A 23,051-nucleotide genomic window follows, 5' to 3' on the forward strand; every position below is an offset into this window, starting at 1 on the left:
CCCGCCCACCGCCGAGCTGAGACCCCCCCACCCTCGCCAGGAGGCACAGCTCGCTGCGCCCCGGCGCGAGTCTCCGACCCGCACTGGGACGTTGGCCCGGAGGGCTCGTAGGGAGAGGAGGCTGGAGAGTCCGGCTTCGGAGGTCCGTGAGGCCAGGTCCCGCTCCGGAGGCTCGGCCATGCCAGCCCGACGCCCGCGAAAGTGGGACACGTGAAGGGGAGCGCGGGGACGTGAGGCATTCGGGTTCACCCTCTGCTCCCCGCGGTGTGAGTCAACAGCCCGAACCCCGCTGTCCTCTCGGCCGGTTGGTCTTGGAAGGGCTAAGAGGGACCCCCGTCGGGAGCGGCATCGCGGTCACCCCGCGTTGTACCGCCTGGCACCGGGTGGGGTCGGCCTTCGCGGGGACGGGGTGCAACTGCGGACACTTGCCCGAGCCACAGAGGAGCCGGGCGGCCCCGAGTTCAGTGGACTCTCCCCGGGTTTCTAACAGTTAAATGGAGGCTGGCAAGGCAGCAATTAGCATTTCCAATGGGCCCTCGGAGTCTTAGCGTTTGTCCCTAGACTTTTATCCCATTATTCCTTAGGGGACCCCTGCGAGGTGTGTGAATTCTCGATGGTCTCGGTTTGGGTGAAGCTTGGCAGGTAGCCTTTGTAATGGTCCGGTTCAGAGAACTCCCTGAAAGCCGGGGTTAGAGCATTAAGTTTGCTTTGCAGACCTAGAGTAACAGACCTATATTCAGCTTAAAATAAGTAAATGCATCATATGTCTCATCAGATACCGAGTTGTTTCTAATATAGACAAAAGGCTCCAAAGATTGGGAACAACTTGTGAATAGAGAAAAACAATTCTATGCATCAACCTAAGGTTTTCTTAAAGTTAAGATTTCCCCCTCCCATTCTACCTGTGGCAAACAAAACCACATATCAATGTAAAAAAAAATGTAATTAATTAAATTTTCAAAGCAAAAGAACGTTTTTTAAAAGGCTCTGGAAAAAGCAAAAACTTTCTGGTATGCAGTTTCCCAAGTCTTAAAATGTTAGTCTGAGCAGACATCTCTGTGACGGGAAAATGGTGAGGGAAAGTGCTCTTCAGGATGTCACACGAGCACTAACTATAAGGTTATGAGAAACCACAAGGCCGTGAGATGAAGGCTTTTATGAAAAACTAGCAAATCAGTTCCATGAGCTCGAAAGCAATGATGGATCATCCATTTTTAGGGCTTGATATGTTCTTTCTCATTTAATCCAAAGACACCTCTGTGAAGTAGATTGTATTTTAATCATTTTACAGATGAGGAACTGAACCTTCAGCTGCATGGCCAACAAGAGGAGGAGCTAGGGTTTAAACCCAGATGGGTCTAACTCTAAAGCCTGCCATCATTTCTGCGATCCGTCTGGTTGGAATGAAGTCTGATCATGGGGGCCTGATTTGGAACATGAGGTAGGAACATCTGTAGAGCACCTTTAACACCAAAAAGAACATGCAGGTGCCATCTTGCAGGTAAGGGGGAGGTGCTGATGGAGACTGGGCCATGGTAGCTCTGTGCTAGAGAGACTGGTAACCTGGTGGCTCATGGGGGAGGTGGTACTGATTCTTAGGGGAAAGCCAGGCATATCTTGGGACCCTATCCTCTATGACCAACTCATAGGGGTATGAAGGACTCTTTCCTCACAAGATAAATGTGTGTTTTATAAGTTTAAGCTACAAAGTAATTAATAAACATAACCACAATGTGCAGCAAATAGAAAGCAAAAAAGCCAGAGGAGGAGAGACTACAGACCCGGTACTGTCCCTTCCGACACAGCCGGTGCTGGCGTGCACCTCCATGAACAAAGAGCATGTGTTCCAGTGACATGCTTCTTTGTCAGGGGCTTCACTGCCGGAGGCATAAATAACACAGGCAGAACAGGGTGTGTCTCACTACCCTGCCAGCGTCTTCCACTGGACTGTCAGGCCACAGGCCTGAAGGGGCTGTCACAGTGCCCTGGTTTTGAATATTGCGGTACTTGACGAGTATGCATCTGGGTGTGAGAAAGAAGTAGAATATAGACTATCATTGTATCTAATCCATGGTTATTACAATGTTCATGGATTTATGGATTTGAATAAGGACTGGAAGGAATAAGGAAAAGTGAAAACAGCTTATTAGTTTATTGGGGACTCTGAACTATAGATGAAATATTTTTTTTTACTTCCATTGACATGTTTGTCTAATAAATAATGCAAATGTCAAATAATGCCTGGTTTTGGTCCCTTTTGAGTGTTAAAACTGCCTGTTAATCAGAATGTGTGTGTATTCCAATAAGCTGCAAATTGTCTGAGGGGAACACTCTAATTTGTAACTCCCTGGACCTGCTCTTCTCTCCAGTGCCTCAGCACCATCAGGTCATTGGTCAAACCATCAGATGACCGAACTTTCCACAAATTTGTTGCTGGGAACAAATTTTAATACATCTGAAGATGAGAGGAAATAGCCCAATTCAGGCATTGATCTAACTGGCTGTGAAATCAGTTTAGCAAAATGGCACCCTTTCTCTTTTGTAAAGACGGTATATGAAGCTAGTGTACAACATAGGAAGAAATCATTACTTTTAAAAAACTAACCGTCCTCTCCTATACACATGTGCATCCATTGCTCAATCTGCCCTCTGACATTCCATAGCATGGTGTGTGTACCTGTTATAGCAGTTAGGCAACACATGGGAGTTGTTGAAGGTTCTAAAATTTCAACTGGACTGTGAGCTCATATGGATATTTCTGGATGATATAAATAGGGAGTAGGAGGCCTGGGCCATCTTTAGAACATAGGTTGTACAAATCTCTGCATTGTAAAATATAGAACATTCTTCTCCCCCCCTTTTTTTTGTTTTTATAAAAAAGGTTTATATTGATGGAATTCTGACCATTCATAAAAGGGTATACATTTTAGAGCTTGCTACTGCATTCCTCCTCATCCCTGGTAATGCTGTCAGGTGCTCCAAAATGTTAAATCAGAAGATATCACATGAAGCCTCAATAAGACAGCTTATTTTAACTCGGCTAAATGGGGTAAGAACTCATTAGAACAGTGATGGCGAACCTTTTGAGCTCGGCGTGTCAGCATTTTGAAAAACCCTAACTTAACTCTGGTGCCATGTCACATATAGAATTTTTTTGATATTTGCAACCATAGTAAAACAAAGACTTATATTTTTGATATTTATTTTATATATTTAAATGCCATTTAGCAAAGAAAAATCAACCAAAAAAATGAGTTCGCGTGTCACCTCTGACATGCGTGTCATAGGTTTGCCATCACTGCATTAGAAGAATAGGCTACTAAACATGGTATGATGGAACCTGAAGAAATAGCTCTGGCTTCCTAGATACATATAAACATACATGTTCCTCTGTATTTACGACTTCCTACTTTAACTTAAAAAGTTGCAAATTATGCAGCTTTACATTTTTATTGTGAATTGGTTCTACTTTTGAGCCTTAGCACTTCAAAATAAAACCTTAACTTGAGTCAAACTGTTAGTTTTTCTTTTTGTGTCAAGAACTTTGATGTGTTAAAACTAAGTAAAATCCATTTACTCAATCCAAAACTGGCATTAAAAAGAAAAACCCCAAATGCTTTCTTATATTCATTTTCAGAGTAGGATTGGCACTTTCCGCTATTACCTGAGTCCTGATCTATCACCCCAGGAAAAACTTGCCAATCCTGGGCTTCCCAGGGTGGCATGATAAAGGTTTACTGAGCCGGCTGGAAAGGCTGCAGTGGGGTAAAGTAGGCAGGAATTTTCCCTGGACCTTAGTTGTTTTCCTACCTTCTCCCATGCCTCTACATTTACCTTTCCTTCCTCAGAAAACCATGGGCAGATTTCACAAAACCCAGCAACTCGAAAAGCTGTTCATACCTCACAGAACAGCCCCGTGCCTGGAGCATGGCCTTAAGCATGGATACGTATAAATTCTTTTCCTGCGAACCTGAATTTCCCATGTTTTACACCTAGTTATATCACTGAACTTCGCTCCTCACCTCCCTTCTTGTTTTCTGCACGTGCTTCACTGGAGCATCCTTTCACCTGACAACTGTAGTTCCCCCAAACTCAGGCCCAGCGTTGGGCACCACATGTGCCAAGCCAGCTCAGCCAAGGGTTCGAAAGCCTGAGTGAGGGTGGCGAAAGGATGAATGACAGACAGAGAGAATAAGCTGGGTCTAGGTCAGTGATGGCGAACCTATGACACGCGTGTCAGAGGTGACACGCGAACTCATTTTTTTGGTTGATTTTTCTTTGTTAAATGGCATTTAAATATATAAAATAAATATCAAAAATATAAGTCTTTGTTTTACTATGGTTGCAAAGATCAAAAAATTTCTATATGTGACACGGCACCAGAGTTAAGTTAGGGTTTTTCAAAATGCTGACACGCCGAGCTCAAAAGGTTCGCCATCACTGGCTAGGTGGACCTTCCTGTGCCTGGCTGAGGCCACAGAGAGAGATCCAGCGGCAAGCTGAGCCTTCATTTTATAGCCAGAGGTAAACAAGGTAGTGGTCACCATAGTTACAATGTTCTTGTGAGTTTCACTTGTTTTGGCAGCACTTGCTGCACCTCCCACAGCCCATTAGCTACCTAGGAAGGATCTAGGGAGCGTCATAAGGTCAAGCCTAATTATGCTAAGAGGACTGTGCCCTCTAAACTGGGACTTGTTTTTGGTTTTGCCAACAGGTCAGTCCAAGGCTTAACCCTATAGCCGCGCCCTACATAGGTGCTCTGCAAATACGTGTTATGTTGAAAATAATGTCGCATGTACTCAAGAATACTGTCTAGGCAGCTGAGATTGTTGAGACAAAGGGAGAGGGAGAGGCAAATAGATGAAAATTGGGTAAGAATGAGAACTTAGAAGTCTCTAGATGGTAAAAACAGGGGAGTGGAGAGTGTCAGGTGTGTAGGCAGCCGCAGGTCCAGTAAAGGGCCCTTGACAAGGGAACCAGATTCCTTTCTATTCTCTGAGACAGCTGTAGGTGCTAGGCCGTCCTGGGGCAGCAAGGAAGAGCTGTGACTATCAAGAGTCGGGTTTAATATTTATTAAGCACCATCTTTATGCCAAGTACTGTGCTTGGGACTTTCATGTATATTGCATTTCAGTTAATCCTGGCAGCAGCTCACTGGGACAAGACTATAATCCCCTTTTATTGTTTAGGAAACAGACTTGGAGAAGCCAAGTGGAACTCACATAGCTAGTGAGAATCTGGATTTTTCTATCATTAAAGTCTCACTGTAATTCGTTCTCATTACTTTGATCCACTAGTCCTCACGACCGCTTCTGTAAAACCATTTTTGTTTTCTTTGCTTCAAGAAGATTTACATGCATATTGTGGGGATTCAGGGGAGAAAAAAACACACACAGAAAATAAAATTTAAAAATTAAATTCCTACCATTGAAATACACCCACCATTAAGGTGTATATCCTTGCAGCTTTTTTTCTATATTGCATATAGTTTTGAAAATACAACATTAAGATCAGATTGAAGATTTTTTTTGAGACTTGTTTTTCCCACCTCCCATTACAAAAAACAATGAGTTAATACGATAAGTGAGTATTAACTTTGCTGAATGTTTTTCCCTTTTATTTTTTATAAATATATTTTTATTGATTTCAGAGAGGAAGTGAGAGGGGGAGAGAGATAGACGCATCAGTGATGAGAGAGAATCATTGATCGGCGGCCTCCTGCATGCCCCACACTGGGGATTGAGCCTGAAACCCCAGGCATGTGCCCTGACTGGAAATGCAGTGGGGAACTCCTGGTCCATAGGTCCACGCTCAACCACTGAGCAACCGTGGCCAGGCTATTTTTCCCTTTTAGAGAAGGATTCTAATGAGGCTTGTGAGGATTACACATGATCATGTGGGTGAAGCTTCTACCTGGCACAGTGCCTGGCACCCTCCTCTGTGCCCCTGACTTAGTCACTGCAAGCCCAGTCCCTCCCTTACCCTAAGTAGAGGCCAGAGCTTGCTGGTCTTCCCAGGAGCTGTAGAAGTTCTGCTGTGGCCATCAGTCCTCCACCTCTGCTCTATGTCCTTCGTTTCCTGTAGTTGCCCTGCCCCTTTGACTGAGGAAAGGCCTCACCCCAAACCAATGTAAGTTTTGATTCTCAAAAGGGGTGAACTAATTTTCTGTTTCATGCAATCCTTGGTCGCTCATCATGAACTGGGAATGTGCTCCTGAGCTAGACTGGAAAATATCTGAGTGGTCCCACAGTGTTGGATATGCTTCTCCTCCATAATTAGCCACTATCCCCACCATCTGGACTATCTCCTCCCTCACAGGGATTTCCTTGTCCACACAGAACTACCAAGAGTCCTACTCCTGCTGACTGAACTTTCCCATCTGTTCTCAAGCTTGCTTTGCCAGCTCTGGCCAGGCCAGAGGCCCCTTGGTGGCCATGCAAGGTAGCCCTCCCTCACTCTAGACTCTGACACTCCCGAGGTAGTTTGTGTGCTCCCTAATTTTCTAGTCTCATTTTGGTAAAGGCCAAATGTCCCAAATACCCTCACACTCTTACTTATTTTTCCCGCCACACTCTACTTCTTGAAAGGCAGGGCAGGAGCACATTTCTAGTTGCTAGAAGAAGTGCTGTCCAATTCATGAATCATCTATTAAAGCCAATTAGATCTTTAAAGTAAAGAAAAAATATTAATAAAGAAAGAAGGAAAGCAGGGCAGCCAGATTTCTTTTTATGTCTACCTATGTATATACTATAGAAAACTTGGAAACTATGCTTAACAAAGAGAAGAAAATAAAAATCTCAATTCAGGACTAAGCACACACTGATCACGTTTTGGTGTCTTTTCCTCCAGTCTTTTCTCTATACACATATGGCACTTTCTCAAGTCTCAGATTGCCAGAAGCATCATCTCGTTAATAACAGCTTTTCAGAGAGGCAGCAAGGGGGAAACCCACTACATTAAATATTCATAGTGATTATAAGAGACATCCTTACTTGAGAAATAGTAGGTAGTAAAAAAATAAACTATCATAGTACCTAGAAAATACTGTATATATTACACTAAATTTTTTTAAAACAGCATGATACTATAACTTGCTTTTTTCATTTAACAATATATTATGAACATAGTTCCATGCCATTTGAGTTGTCCTGTACAATATATATTCCTTGATATGCTCCTACAAAATGAAAATAGCTTTTCTTTTTCTGAATATAAAGACAATGCATATTCATGTAGCAAATTCATGCAATGCAAAAAAAGTATAAAGAAGGAAATAAAAACCAGACTAAATCCCATTACCTACTGGCAACCACTGTTAATATTTTTGTGAATATTTTCTCCATGAATGTATATTCATATGTAAATGTCTGTCTGTCTATCTATCTATCTATATAAAACCCTAATATGCAAATAGACCGAACGGCAGAACAACTGAACAACCGGTCACTATGACGTGCGCTGACCACCAGGGGGTGCGTGCAGAACATGGCAGGTGTTGGCCACGGTGGGATGGTGGAGTAGGTGAGCGGGGGCGCCAGACCAAGGCAGGGTGCTGGTCACTGTCATCCAGGAGAGCCCCTGGTTACTGAAATTTTTTTGCTCTGGTGTGCCGTGGTCCCACCCGGTGCTCACATCTGCTGCTGGCGCCGGCTCCGCTCGCACCCACTGCCAGCGCCCAGCACCAGCCCTGCTCGCACCCACTGACAGTACGGAGTGATTGGGGCCAGCTCCAGCAGCGGGTGCAAGTGGGGCCAGCGCTGTGAGCGGGTTTGAGTGGCAGCTGCTGGCCCCAATCACCCCTGAGGACTTCCCCACATTCCCCTGCTCCTGAGGGGCGATCGGGGCAGCAGCCGCCACTCGCAGCCGCAGCCGTTGCTGGTGCTGGCCCCAATTGCTCTGCACAGTCAGCGGGTGTGAGTGGTGCTGGCGTGGTGGCGGCAGCGGCGGGAGTAGGTCTGTCGGCAGAGAGGGGACCAGGGGCCGCGGTGGGAGGGGCCAGGCGGGGGCATGGAGGATGGGCCAAGACCCGCTCCTGTGCCCACCGCAGCCTCGCGGCCCACAGTTCCTTTTAAGGTGCATGAATTCGTGCACTGGGCCCCTAGTATATTATATAAATGCATAAATGGTGCTTTGTAAGGTGCTTTTTTTTTTTTTTTTTTTTTTTTTTTTTTTTTTTAGGGAGGACCTTTTGGTATAAAACCAGAAGACATACTAGGCAAATTAAGAAAGAGCTGTAAGCACTTGTAACATGCTTTTATTTTTTACTTCTCAGTAAATCATAGAGTTTCCTCCAAGTCAATAATTATGTCTAGTTCATAATTTATTTTTATTTTTTATATTTTATTATTTTTTATTTAATCATTTTTAAAGTCTGTGTCATATTTCACTGTATGGATGTAGCATAATTTATTTACCTGGTCTACTGATTGACATTTAGGTTTCTTCCAGTTGTTCACCATTATACATAACATCTTTGTGCAATTAGCTCCTTGAAATAAATTCCTAGAAGTATAATTTCTGAACCCAAGCATGTGTATGTATTTCAGATTTGGATATGCATAGCAAATTTCACTTCAGTGGCTGTACTACTTTTGCACTCCCATGAACAGTGATTAAGACTTCCCTCACCATTGCCTAAACTAGGTATTACCTTTAAAAATTTTTTTGTCAATCATTTTTCAACTAATGACAAGGGCAAAACCTGTGTGACAAGATAATTCAATGTGAAAAGAACAGTCTTTTTTAAACATATGGACTGGGACTATTATATATCCAGATGCAAAAGAAAGAAGTTGAACCCCTACCTCACACCATATACAAAAATTAATTCAAAATGGGTCATAGATACCCTTGGCAGTGTGGCTCGGTTGGAGCGTTGTCCTATACACCAAAAGATGGCGGGTTCAATGCCCCATCAAGGCACATACCCAGGTTGTGGGTTCAGTCCTTAGTTGGGGTGCATATAGTAGACAACCTATCGATGTTTCTCTCTCTCTGTCTCTCTTCCTCTCTCTAAAATAAATTAAAAATGGGTCAAAGACTTACATATAAGACCTAAAACTGACTTGGAAGAAAACAGGATAAATCTTCATGACCTTGGATTACATATAACACCAAAAGCATTAACATACCAGAGGGAAAAAAAGAGATAAATTGGACTTAAGCAAAATTGAAAATGTTTGTGCTTCCATTGAAACCATCAAGAAAGTAAAAGACAGCCCTGGCCAGGTAGTTCAGTTAGCTTGAGTGTCATCCCATACACCAAAAGATTGCGGGTTTGATTCCTGGTCAGGGCACATACCTAGATTGCAGGTTAAATCCCTAGTCCAGGCAGGTACTAGAGGAAACCGATCGATATTTCTCTCTCACATTGATGTTTCTCTCCCTTCCTCTCTCTCTAAAATCAATAAAAACATCCTTGGGTGAGGATTAAATATAAATATATTAAAAAAAATAAAGTAAAAGTTAATGCATGCATGGAACAGGAGAAAATATTTGCAAATCATGTTTCTACTAAGGGACTTGTATTCAGAATATAAAAGAAATATTAGAACTCGACAACAAAGAGACAACCCAATTAAAAATGGGCAAAGAATTTGAATAGACATTTCTCCAGAGGATATACGAATGATCAATAAGCCCATGAAAAGAAGCTAAACATTATCAGGCATTAGGGAAATACAAATCAAAACCGCCATGAGATACTACTTCACACCCACTAGGATGGCTATCTTAAAAATGGACAAGTGTTGGTGAGGATGTGGAACCCTTGTGCATTGCTGGTGGGAATGTAAAATGGTGAAGCTGCTTTAGAAAACAGTTTGGCAATTCCTCAAAAAGTGTGGGGAGCCTCTATAGGGTTAAACCTCGGACTGACCTGTTGGCAATGTCACAAACAAGTCCCAGCTTAGAGGGCACAGTCCTCTTAAGCATAATTAGGTTTGACCTTATAACGCTCCCTAGATCTTACTTGGGAAGCTAATGGGCTGAGGGAAGTGCAACAAGAACAAAAACAAGTGAAACTCACAAGAACAGTGTAAACAAGTGAAACTCACAAGAACAGTGTAACTTTGGTAACCACTACCTTGTTTACCTCTGACTATAAAAATAAAGGCTCATCTTGCCTCGGGATCTTTCTCTGTGGCCTCAGCCAGGCACAGGAAGATCCACGGAGACTAAAGAGAGCTAGAGAGTTCTGAATGCTGTCTCCGTGTAAAACATTCTTTGCCAACTCTGTCCACACCTTTGGGAACCCCTGGACCACTGGGGCTGGACCCCAGCAAAAAAGTCAAACATAGATCCAGCAATTTCACTCCAAAGTATAAACTCAAGAGAGTGAAAATACATGTTCATGCAAAATTTGTTCACATATGTTTATAGCAGCGTTATTCATAATAGCCATAAGTTGGAAACAACTAAAATGTCTATAAACTGGTAAATGGATAACAAAATGTGGTATATCCATACAATGGAATTTTTTCAACCATAAGAAGGAATGAGGTACTGATACATGCTACAGCATGGATGCACCTTAAAAATATTATGCTAGCCCTGGCTGGTTTGGCTCAGTGGATAGTGTCAGCCTGAGGACCAAAGGGTCCTGAGTTCGATTCCGGTCAAGGGCATGTACCTTGTTGCAGGCTCCTCCCTGGCCCAGATCCTAGTCAGTGTGTGCAGGAGGCAACAATCATTGTGTTTCTTTCACATCGATGTTTCTCGGTCTTTCCCTCTCCCACTCTCTCTAAAAATCAATGGAAAAATATCCTCGGGTGAGGATTAAAAAAACATATATATTTATATATATAAAACCCTAATATGCAAATAGACCGAATGGTAGAACAACCGCACAACCAGTCGCTATGACATGCGCTGACCACCAGGGGGTGTGTGCAGAACTTGGCAGGCATCAGCAGCAGGTGGCAGAGCGCAGAACATGGTGGGCTTCGGCCGCGGCAGGATGGTGGAGCAGGTGAGCGGGGCGAGCCTCTGGTGGTTACTGGAAATTCTTTGCTCCCACGTGCCGTGGTCCCGCTGGGCGCTCACACCTGCTTCCAGTGCCAGACCCACTCGCACCTGCTGCTGGTGCCCAGCACCGGCCCAGATCACTTGGCACTGTCAGGGGGTGCAAGCGCCGGCTACAGGCCCCGATCACCCCTCAGGGCTTCTCCACCTCCCCCTGCTCCTGAGGGGCAATTGGGGTCAGCAGCTGCCGCTCGCACCCGCTGCCGGCACCGGAGCTGCTGCTCGCACCCACTGCCAGCCCTGGCCCCGCTTGCACCTGCAGCTGGCTCCAGAGCCACCGCTCGCACCTGCTGCTGGCGCCCGGCACTGGTCTCGATCGCTGCTGCCCCGATTGCCCCTGAGGGCTTCTCCATCTTCCCCTGCTCCTGAGGGGTGATCGGGGCAGCAGTTGCCACTCACACCCATTGATGGTGCCGGCCCCACTTGCACCTGCTGCTGGCGCAGGCCCCCATTGCTCAGTGCAGTCAGCGGGTGCGAGTGGGGCCGGCACCATCAGCAAGTGGGAGCGGTGGGAGTGGGGCTGCCGGCAGACAGGGGACCAGGGGCCTCAGTGGGAGGTGCTGGGTGGGGGCACAGAGGATGGGCCAAGACCTGCCCCTGTGTCCACCGCAACCTCGCGGCCCACAGTTCCTTTAAAGGTGCACAAATTCGTGCAGTGGGCCCCTAGTATATACATATAATGCTGGCCCAGCCGGTGTGGCTCAGTTGGTTAAGCATTGTCCCATGCACCAAGAGATTGCCAATTCGATTCCTTGTCAGGGCACATGCCCTGGTTGTGGGCTTAATCCCCAGTAGGGGGCATGCAGGAGGCAATAGATTGATCTAAGTTTCTATGGCTTCCTCTCTTGGAAATCAATAAAAACATGTTAATGATTATGCTAGCCTAGCCCAGTGGTTGGCAAACTGCGGCTCACGAGGCACATGCGGCTCTTTGGCCCCTTGAGTGTGGCTCTTCCACAAAATACCACATGCAGGCGCGCACATACAGTGCAATTGAAACTTCGTGGCCCATGCGCAGAAGTCGGTATTTTGTGGAAGAGCCACACTCAAAGGGGCCAAAGAGCCCGCATGTGGCTTGTGAGCCGCAGTTTACCGACCACTGGCCTAGCCGGTTTGGCTCAGTAGATAGAGCATCAGCCTGGAGACTGAAGGGTCCTGGATTTGATTCTGGTCAAGGGCACATACCTTGGTTGCAGGTTCCAACCTGGGATCCTTCAGTCCGCAGGCCAACATTATCCACTGAGCAAAACTGGCTATGGCACCAAATTTGTTTTATTCCAGTTATAATATTTTCATTTCCAAGTTCTCTTTCTTGTTCTTTTTTATTTTTATTGATCTTAAAGAAGAAAGGAGGGAGGGAGGGAGGGAGAAAGAGGGAGAGAGAGAGAGAGAGAGAGAGAGAAACATCAATCTGTTGCCTCTCATAGAGCCCCAACCCAGGAAGGAACCCAAAACCTGGGTCTCAAAGATCATATAGCTCAAATTCTAACAGACTCAAACATGAACTTTGGTGCCAAGGAACTCACCTTTCTCTGAAGGGCTTTGTTCCATTTCTATATTGCTCAAATCATTAGGAAACTGTTCCTTAGGTTGAGCTGACTTGTTGACTTCATGACTTCATATAACTAGAGTCCTAGTTTTGCTCTCTGAGCTACAAAACACACCTGTATTCTCTCTGGCCAAGTTTGCAAACTGCTGAAATGTGGGTATTGGACCATGTCTTGTTGGCTCTTTATAGCATTTAAAAATATCTCAGTTATTTTCCAACATTAAAACATCATGAGACTTTTTACATAGTAAACGGTTTCTGGCTTCTCTTGAAAGATCAAAAGATCCGTGTAGTTGCCTCCCCAATACGATTCTTCTCCTTTTTTTATAAGGATTAAAAGTTTTGTACCATCCCCATCCTCCCTGACTCAACCTATGTGCATTGCATTGGGAAAGGCTGATTACCCCCTACCCCGCCCCCCCACTCTTGGTTCTAGGAAACAGAATCTGTGATGGAGAGTTGCATGCAGAAGTTTATTGGGGAATGCTCTCAGGTCATCCACCTATGGCAACGTGAAGAAGACAGGGTGAGCATGGAAGAAGCTGACCACCACAATAGTTACAACTTAGTAGTTACAACCAAGGCCTCAGCTGATCCCATGAGGACCTTAAGAATGGGCATGCCCTTCAGAGTTATCCCAAATTGAAATAAGAGGGGCAGGCATTGTATTCTCAGGTTAGCCAGTCACTGACTTCCTGCTTCACTCTGGGAGCGGGTGTAAACCAAGTGTTTCCTGAGGCTGAGAGCAAGAATATTCCCAGCAGCTCAGTCTTGCTGAATCAAACCAACCTTGAAGCTTGAGTTGCCCTGGACTTTTAGTGTGAGCTTCACTGATAGGTCAGTTTTTCAGTTGTAGTGACTTGCAAATGAACATACCTTGACACATTCTGCCAACAAGGAGCTGTATTTTCTGGCAATAACCTGCTGAGTGGCAGCTGCCTTCCTTTTAGATGGATCACTTGGTTTCCCTTTATTAATGCCCACTAGGCTTTCAGGAGTGGTAGCAGAGAACTAAATCCTAATCTTCTAATAGTAGGATGTCAGTAGATAATGTCTAAAGTGGAAAAATCAAGAAATAGCAGCAGAAGCAGGTTTTTATAAATATGCAGGTAAACATCAGAAGAAATTACCAAAAGAGTTGGTGGTAGTTGCCTTTGGGGAGATTCCTCTAGGTGGGATAGGACAAGAGACCACAGCTGGTTTTTGTGGGAAGCCTCAAAGTGCCCTTTGACTTGAAGCTTGCCGTACTCCTGTTGAGAATGCATGCTCCAGGGCATCTGTACTGTGCTCTGACTCTCCTAGCACCCAGGCCTCCTGCCTCCCTCTGGCCTTTCTTCTGGGTATGGGAGTCCTAAGGGCTGGTTGAATAATCATCTTAAGCCACCCTTTCTCTCTGGATTAACTTATTTGCTCTTATGCATCTGGGAGACTTCTTTCCCTACTCCTGATCTCTCCCCTTAAGCTCCACGTTCATATTTCTTTCACAGGAGCACCTTGGAGCTCCCCTGCCCAATCTCTAGCTCACACGAGGAGATAACCAGCTCTGACACTCTATGAGGTCTAAAAAAGAGATGGAAACATTTAATAAGTCATAGGAATGTTAAGATTATTATTTTTCCTTTTTTCAGAAGAAACAGGCATTTATTGGCCACCAACCATGTGCCATATTTGATACCAGATGCTATCATATGGTTTTGCTGTTTAACATCTTTTCACGGCCTAAAGTTTTTGTTTCCTCAGTTTAAGCATCTATAAAATGTATATAAAGTTGGAATGCCTTTTTAAAAGTACTTAACACAAAGTTATTAATTAGCACCATATTTGGATTCGTGTGTGTGTGTGTGTGTGTGTGTGTGTGTGTGTGTACTGGGCTTTAAGGATAATAAGAAAATACTCCTATCCTTAAGAGTCACCTCTTAGGAGAGACAGACACATAAACAAAAAGTGATATTTAACTGCAGTTACAATGTGCTAAGATCTTATATCAGGAATATGATATAAGGAATTCGACCAAAGTACTGTAAGAGATTGGGTTCCCTGGAAACAGAATCTGTGATGGAGAGTTGCATTCTCCCCCCCCCCCCCCCCGGCCATTAACCTAGAATGTATGTTAGCAGAATAAGAAAAATGTTTCATTACTTTAAGAATGTAGTTATTGAGAGATCTGGCAAAGAGAACTTCCAGGAAAACTCCCAAGCAACTTAAAGTCTGGATGGGAAGAGCCTCTCATACAGCACAATGTGCAACCTTTACTTTTTAAATTTTTTTTATTGTGGTAAAATTAATATAAAATTCACCATTTAAACCATTTTACCATTTTAAAGTATACAATTCAGTGGCATTTAGTACATTCACAGTGTTGTGCAAACACCACCACCACTACCTAGTTCCAGAACATGATCACTCCCCCTTCTGGCCTCCCCTTGTCCCTGACAATTGTGTATCTGCTTTCTGTCTCTATAAATTTGCCTGATCTGGACATTCCATATAAATTAAATCATATAATATATATAGCCTTTCAATACTGTTAAAAAGTCAAATGAGCCCTAGCTGGTTTGGTTCAGTGGATAGAGCATGGACCTGCGGACCAAAGGGTCCCAGGTTTGAATCCGGGTCAAGGGCATGTACCTCGGTTGCAGGCTTCTCCCGGGCCCAGGCCCTGGTCGCTGCACATGCAGGAGGCAACCAATCGATGTATTTCTCTCACATTGACATTTCTCTCTCTTTCCTTTCTCTTCTACTCTCTGTAAAACTCAATAGAAAAATAAATACCTTGGGTGAGGGTTAAAAAAAACAAACAAAAAAAAACAACCCACACAAAACAAAACAAAAGCATACCCTCAAAAAAAAAAAAGTCAAATGACATGAAAATAATTTTGATTTTCTGGACCTCTGGAAAGAGTATCAGGATCCCTGAGAGGTCTGCAAACCAGACTCTGAGAACTGCTGGTCAAGGCGTGGGGCGCCAGCCCCCTTACAACGACGACTCCAGCACAAGGGGATTATCATGTCCCTATGTCCAACGTGAGGCCTCCCCATCTCAGTGTCTCATCTCCCAGGAATACTCTGTCAGCCGTTTTCTGCAAAGTTGAGATCAGAATATAGTAATGGCTTCACATTTAGACTGCTCAAAGGAACCAAACAGCCAAATGGGGTCACATTTTAATTTATTAGTGATAAATCTGAATGTGGTTTAAAAAAACAACAACTGTACCATAAACTTATTTCCAATAAAACTCTGATCACCTCCTGCCAGTATCATTACATTTATAATCACAGTAATTATCTTTTACCTGTGATGAGAGACATCATGTACTTTTGAGCACCAAGCAGCAGCAGTGCCATAAATTGCTAGCCCCTTTCTCCTCTAATGATCCCAGCTTATCTTATTCTTCAAGTATTCTTCTCAGAGAAATTAGCACACTTATTATCCAGCATATTCAAATGTTAATGTGCACGCTGTACTGGTGCTGTTATGAAACCCATTTTGCTCAGGAGCTAAAATTATGTTGCCATTCTGCTTGGTGCTAGAGGTTCTGTGCTTGAAACCTGTTTCCCACATGCAAAGAGCCAAGGTTACTTAATTAGAATGCTGAGCTAGAATGAGGAGAGTCTGACACTTAATATAGAACCTGTAAACTAACTGGGGTGAGCAAGTATAAAGCCTACACATTTTGAATGAACTATCCATCACTGTGGAGACAATCAATATTTGAGCAGACTGGCTTTGGGGCATGTTTAACGTCGTTCCTCCAGGGTCTCTACTAAATTCTCACTCTGCAGCTTAAACCGCCCCAAATCAGAGTTCTGGCAGTTGGAAACATTTTCTTCATACTGAGCTGAAATCTGCTCAAATTTTCATTCGTTTGTTGTTGCTCTGCCCTCTGGAGATGTCTGCTCTGCTCTGTGACTGCCCTTCAGAGACTGAGGAAAGGGACCCAGTCCCCATAGTCCGCTCTCCCATAGACCTGCTCTCTCAGGTCTTTATAAGACAGGTTACCAGTCCCTTAACCCCTGTGGTCAGTCAGTTTGTCAATGTCTCTCCCCTTTTTAAAGTGAGTTGCTCAAAACCTGAAACCATGATCCAGGTGCAGTCTGATCAATGTGGAAATGAGCAGGTCTCTTTTGGATATGGATGCTCTTGTTGGATACAATTCTATTAGTGCTTTCCAAGAGTAAATAACCTTGTTATCCAGCACTGATTCATAATCAGCTACATACCCAAGTCTTCTAAAGCATACGTTGGTACTCAGGCAATTGGCCATTTTCACCTAAATATGTCTGAGATTTGTCGTCATTACATTTCATCATATTAAATTTGTCCCAATGCTTTGGCCTGTCAGGAGCCTCTTTGTATCCTGAACTAATCCTTTCCATCTACAAATGTACCAATTTATCAATATTGCTATCTTTATATAAATCAAAGTTTAAAACATCTGGCAGAAAAGGCCTCAGGATGGAGCCCTTCACTTACTACCAGAGACCTCAAATCAAAGTATTCATTCAACCAGTTAAAACCCTCCCTTCCCATCCCCAATACACACCTCCACCTCAACTGTTCCTCTAACTCAAGTTGTCAGGGAGGAAAAAGGTTAATAAATATTCCAGGTTACTAACTGGCTGGTTAAAGTGGCCTGGAAAAAAAAACAATGAGGAAAGGAAAGGAGGAAGTGAATAAGACTTAGTCAAGGGCCAAATGTGGCAGGACAGAATTCTGTGAAGCTACCTTATCCAGGCCCACACACCAGCACAGGTTGGGAGGCATTAAAGTATGAGTCATTTGGAAGATAGGCCAGAGTTCTGCTGTGATGAGAGAGGAAATCAATAACTAGGAAACAGAAGCAATGTTGGAAGCTAGCCAATTAGTACATCAAACTCGAGGGAGTAGGCAAGACAGAAACAGCAAGGGTCACAAGGAGAATGAAGCAAAGAATGAGCATGTGGAACAGAATCTGGGCATGCTCAGTGGGCTCCAGAGCTGTGCTGTCCAATATGGTATCCACTAGCTACAGGTAGCTAATTAAATTTAATAAAAATTAAGTAAAAACATCAGTGCCTCAGTCACATAGCCACATTTCAGGTATTCAATAGCCACATGTGACTAGTGGCTACCATATTGGATAGAACATTTCTATCACTGAAGAAAGCTCTATTGGACAGTTCTGCTCTAGAGCATTCTAGATGTACTTCTAGAAAAGGACAAACCAGGCAGGATATCATTTTAGTGTACTTATTTTTCCTTTGCTTTCCTTCAAGGCCCAGCTCAAACACCCAATTCTGAGAATTCACCCCATGGTGGGTTTGTAATTATACGCTATTGGCAACAGAGCACTCTGAGCTCTGCAGTTGTTAGTGATAATGCTTGGATCTAGAGAGCACTTAGTATGGAGATCCTAGCACAGCTATTTATCAATCATTAACCACAATGTGGTCCTTTTACTGTCTGGGGAAGGCATCCTCCTTGATAAAGCAATTAACTTTGGGGCTAAGATATAGGGCAGGAGGGAAGGATAGGGGAACACTGGCCCAGCCAGCCACACTGGCTGAATTCATCTTTGTAACTGTAGAAATAAAAGCTTTTGACCTCCTGTCCACATACATTGCATAGGCCATCTTGGCCAGGCAGTCAAGAAGTTGAACTCAAGGTCTGATTTGCTTGATTTAAGATATCTTGTCATCTTACCTATGGGCCCTCACTAAATTTTCAGTCTGCCTCTTTCTCTTTTAATTTCCTGTGCCAGAAGCTTAGAATTTCTCATAATAAGACCTATCAGTTCTACCTTCTAAATCTCTCTAGAATCTGTCCCTTTAGTCAATACTTCAGTTAATTTATCTTCCCTCCTTTCCCACACAGACCCCACACTGCCACCTAAATGCTCTAAGAACCTTGCCTGACCATGACCTCCTCCCTACAGCCCTTCAGTGACTGCCATGACATCATAAAGGCCTGCTCTTGGGCCCCCAACTACCTTTCTGGTTTCAGGTCTTTCCACCCTGATATGTAGCACATGCTCCAGCCTCTCCATTACTCAGAACTGAGGTGCCCATTCACATCTCTGTGCCTTTGCACTTACAGCTCCCCCTGTCTGAAATGCCACCCCCGCACATACACACTTTATTTCCCCTGGGGAATTTCTATGCCCATTAAGGTTCCATTTAAATTTCCTCTCCTCTGAGAAGCCTATCCTGAACCCTCAAACAGACTTCAGTGATCCATCAGCTGTGCCCAAACACTGCAGACTTTGGTCATAACACATCCTGTGTATGACACACATGAGTCTGTTTCTCCCACTGAACTGTGAGGTCTCAAGGGCAGGCAGCACATCTGACTCATCTCTTACCCCAGTTGCAAGCACAGTGCCTGACTCATAATAAACACTTGCTAAAGGCCCGTTAGCATGAACAACAATCTTTGCCATTATGAGGTTCTACTGTGACCAAAACTGAAGACTATGAGGATCCTCTGTGTGGTTTGCTGCCACCGTGGTCCTTGGGTCCACCCACGCTGACAGAGGCCTATGGACAAGTGGCCCTGCCTGGTATTTGAGGATGTGGGGAAAAGCAAGAGGCCTGCAGCTGTTCCCACTGAAAGCCTCACTATACATTGGCTGCTCCCCCAGCAGACGCTGTGACCAGCACAAACCTATTCCTTGTTTTTTTTGTGTGCGTGTGTGAAAAAACAGAACTGACCGCCTTGGAGAATGCTCTTGTAGGGACCCATCTGTGGGTAGCTCTATGGAGAGAATTACAAGCAAAAAGGAGAAACCTCTTAGTAGACTGGAGTGGGATGAAACATTGCTATGCTTGTACGGCTGGTGAGGGAATGTAGAAGCTAATAGCAACATTTTTTGTGTTTTAAAAGTATGCCATGCCTATTGTAACCAAGACACTTCTATCTCTATCTTCTTTAGCCTGTTCTCCACCCTGTGGATTAGACATGACAGAGCTGGGGTTGTTATTTATAGATAAGGAAATGAATATCGGGAGAGGTGAAGTGACTTGCCCAAGGTCATATTTTGAGCACAGGCCCATAGAAATGAAGCAACTTTCCCAGGGTCATGAAGTAGTAAGACCTATAACATATGGGGTTACTTTTAAAATTTCTGTTGGCTTTTCTTTAACAAAATGTTTAAAATCAGAAACATTTCCTAGCAAATTGAGTCTGTAAGGGGTTTTCAGGTGTCTCTTGGGAAATTTGACTAGATGACATTAAGCTACGAAATTCTATGAAACTTAGTGTTTACTGTGTCCCTGGCTCATGTAACTCCACGAAGTATAATTATCAGCTTCCGCAAGTAATTTCCAAAACAAATAGCTCTTTCTCCCAGCTCAGCATCTGTCTGACACCAAAAAGTCTCCAGCCCATTCCTTACTTATCCCATCACCTAGTCATCAATCTATTCTTTCGACTCCTACTCCCTACAACATGGCAGCTCTATTACTTGGTCAATTGTTCATTTCCTCTGTCAGAGATAACTAGGATTTAGAGCTAGAGGCATAATTTCTCTATAAGTCTAGAAAGCAGAACTGTCATCATGTATTATTGAGATCTTAATTTAATTCCCTCTAAAGGGGAATTAAATTGACTAGATTAGTGAAGGTTCACTCTATTTGTCCCTCCTCAGAGAAATGACTAAATCCAGTTGGGTGCCATATTTGGTAGTGGGAAATGGAATAGACTTTTCCATAGGTCAGGGTAGGCGTGTAATTTTCTAGAAAGGAAAATGTCTGCCTTGGTTAGAATGACCAAGTTATTTAAGTTTACTCTGACAAGAGTCTCCCTAGCCTCCTTGCCCATCTGAACTGGGAAAAACAGGAGCTAATAGGTGCTCTGTGAAAATAGATACCCTACCTATCTTCTGATCCAAGAGTCCAGGTTCTATCCACTAACCACACACTCTTCAGGGTGGTAGTTGCACTTATTAGTTAATGTTTCCTGAGAAGTGAAGTGCAGTGTCCAATTTTAATGATAAAGTCTGTATCAATAATAACATATAGCATCCTATTTGGACATCCTATCAAGAAGTCCAAGGCCCTTCAGATTGAAGAATTATGGGTAGTTCTGGGTATTGTTGGCAGTCACTGAGGATGACTAGTCTGTCTGGGTTTGTTTTAGTTTCTCTCTTGATTATCAAGAACATGCTGACACTTAAATGTTAGAATAAGATGTGCTTTTGCTGGTGGGGGGCGGGGCTTATTACAAAGTGCTAGACCAGGCCTGCCCCCTTCTTTTTTCCCAGTGGAGCATCAGTCTTTGCTACGTGACTCCCACAGAGGTGTCTATCACGGCTGAGCCAGGCAAGCTTCCTTGAAATGAGATGAGAGTACTAACAATAAATGGTGACAATGCAGAACATAAAAAAGCACAAAGGAAGTCTTCATCCTCAAGTAGAACTTGCCCAGCATATATGCTGATAAAATCAGATCTGAGCATATCCTGAGCTCCATCTGTTAAAGGTGCTCACAGCCACTTAGGAGAATGCCATGCAAAAAAGACCTGGCAATACATTTTCTGCCTGCTAAAGTGACTAAATTTCCTTCCCTCCCCAACCTGGCTAAAAATACAACCAAAGTGTAACACACACACACACACACACACACACACACACCCAAAAGCCTACCATTTGTTGAACAGATTGTGACAGAATGTCAATTAGCTGTGTTTGGTATGCAAACATCCCCAGTGCTAACTCACCCAGAGGAGGACTTGGAGGAGGAACACAGAGTGTCAGAGAATTAGGGAATTGGGGAGCAAGTAGGCTGCCTCCGGGGGTGGGGGTGGGGGGTGGCGGGTGGGGGAGATGGGGGGAGTGCTAGAGCCAAAACTCACCACCTAGTTGACAGATGAGAGTGGTGCAGTTGCCATTGACATCCACCTAGTGGCAGCAGTTCTAGCCAGAGGCACCTCTAACTTGATTGGTTCAGGCGATGATTGTATACCTTGTGCCAGGTGCTGAACCATGTGGAAGGTTGCAATTTCTCAGCAGTGGTCTCTTTCAGGCAGGAAATAATCTAGGTTATTCTAACTTTAAATTCCAAGTCAAGGGGATAAAATCTGCTGGAAACAGGGAGTTGAAGTTTCCAAATGGTACTAAAGCATCATTAGGTTTTAGTACACATTCTATGCCAGAGTAGCTAAAACTCCAATCGGTGAAGAAATAGCAAAAATAGGATGGGCCAGTGTTCAACTAGAGAGGACACTGAGAGTAGCTGATATGAATAACAGTGGGTCCATGACAGGCCAGGTCTTTTGCTCTGTCCTTTCTGAATTATAAACCACCCACATCAAAGGGCAGTTTGGTTTTAGGATAGATTTGGACATGATCTAGAATTTACTGATTCATTACATAGGTCTGCATTTCCCAAAATGTGGTATGCATTCTACTCGGGGAAGTGCAGATAATGGTACATAAAAGATCTTATATTTTAACTAGAGGCACGATTCATGCACTGATGGGGTCCCTCAACCTGGCCTGTGGGGATCGGGCCAAAACCTGTGGGGATCAGGACATCCCCCGAGGGGTCCTGGATTGCGAGAGGGCGGTTCTCAGGTGATGCACCCCAGAATTGGGCTCCCTCCTCTCTGGTTCTGGGTGCGTCACCCAAGAACCGCAGCTGCCAAGTCACCGCAGCTCTGCAGCTCCTGTATTGAGCATCTGCACCCTGGTGGTCAGTGTGCATCATAGCTACCGGTCAGATGGTCGAATGGTCGCTTAGGCTTTTATATATAACTAGAGGCCTGGTGCACGACATTCGTGCACTGGAGGGTGGGGGGATCCCCTCAGCCCAGCCTGCGCCCTTTAGCAGTCTGGGAGCCCTCGGGGGATGTCCAACTGATGGCTTAGGCCCACGTGGTGAGCAGGCCTAAGCCGCAGTCGGACATCCTTAGCACTGCTGCGGAGGACTGCTGCTGCGCTCGCCAGCCGTCAGCCGGGCTTGTGGCTGAGTGGTGCTTCCCCTGTGGGAGCGCACTGACCACCAGGGGCAGCTCCTGCATTGAGCATCTGCCCCCTGGTGGTCATTGTGCATCATAGCAACCAGTTGTTCTGCCGTTCGGTCGATTTGCATATTACCCTTTTATTATATAGGATAGATAGTTCAATATTTATTTTACTGTGCCTTAAAAGAAATTGTCTTACCACAAACCTGTCATTTCACAGGTGATATTGTTGGCTTTCCATTTATGATGGTGATATGAAATTTCCATTTAAAATACTTTTGGTAAAAATAAATTTATTTGAAAAAATATTAATAATACAGAAGGTATTATTATAAGAATATGGCAAAAATCACAAACATGGGATGTAAATAATTGGAAAGTTTGGGAAATACTTCCTTAAGCTAGGAATGAGGTAGATTGACCTGTAGTCAGAAGAGTTTAGAACACCAGATAGGTGAAGGGAAAATGGTAGAACTCCGAGAGGATCTAGATTCCAGCTCCAACTAGCGTTACACTTGTGTAAGAGCAGCCTCTCTCTGG

General features: G+C 44.2%; 1 protein-coding gene and 1 non-coding gene across 8 annotated transcripts in view; one reads left to right on the forward strand and one right to left on the reverse strand.

The window, feature by feature from the left end:
• The first annotated feature begins 500 nt into the window (after nt 1-500).
• HEMGN (hemogen) overlaps nt 501-23,051 on the forward strand; it is a 42,911-nt gene continuing 20,360 nt past the window's right edge. For 2 of the 7 annotated variants that reach the window (XM_023760377.1, XM_023760378.1), the window contains exon 1: nt 502-1,441. The gene's annotated coding sequence lies outside the window, so the exon portion shown is untranslated. Of the gene's footprint in view, nt 1,502-8,546; nt 8,644-13,007; nt 13,098-23,051 lie in introns of all 7 variants that reach the window. The other 5 variants (XM_023760375.1, XM_023760376.1, XM_023760379.1 and 2 more) reach the window with 5 other exon arrangements.
• LOC111827530 lies at nt 8,180-8,243 on the reverse strand. The gene has a single exon (XR_002831142.1). It is a non-coding gene; the product is annotated as a U7 small nuclear RNA (small nuclear RNA).

Source organism: Myotis lucifugus, unplaced genomic scaffold (assembly GCF_000147115.1).
Source record: "Myotis lucifugus unplaced genomic scaffold, Myoluc2.0 scaffold_180, whole genome shotgun sequence".
NCBI lineage: Eukaryota > Metazoa > Chordata > Mammalia > Chiroptera > Vespertilionidae > Myotis > Myotis lucifugus.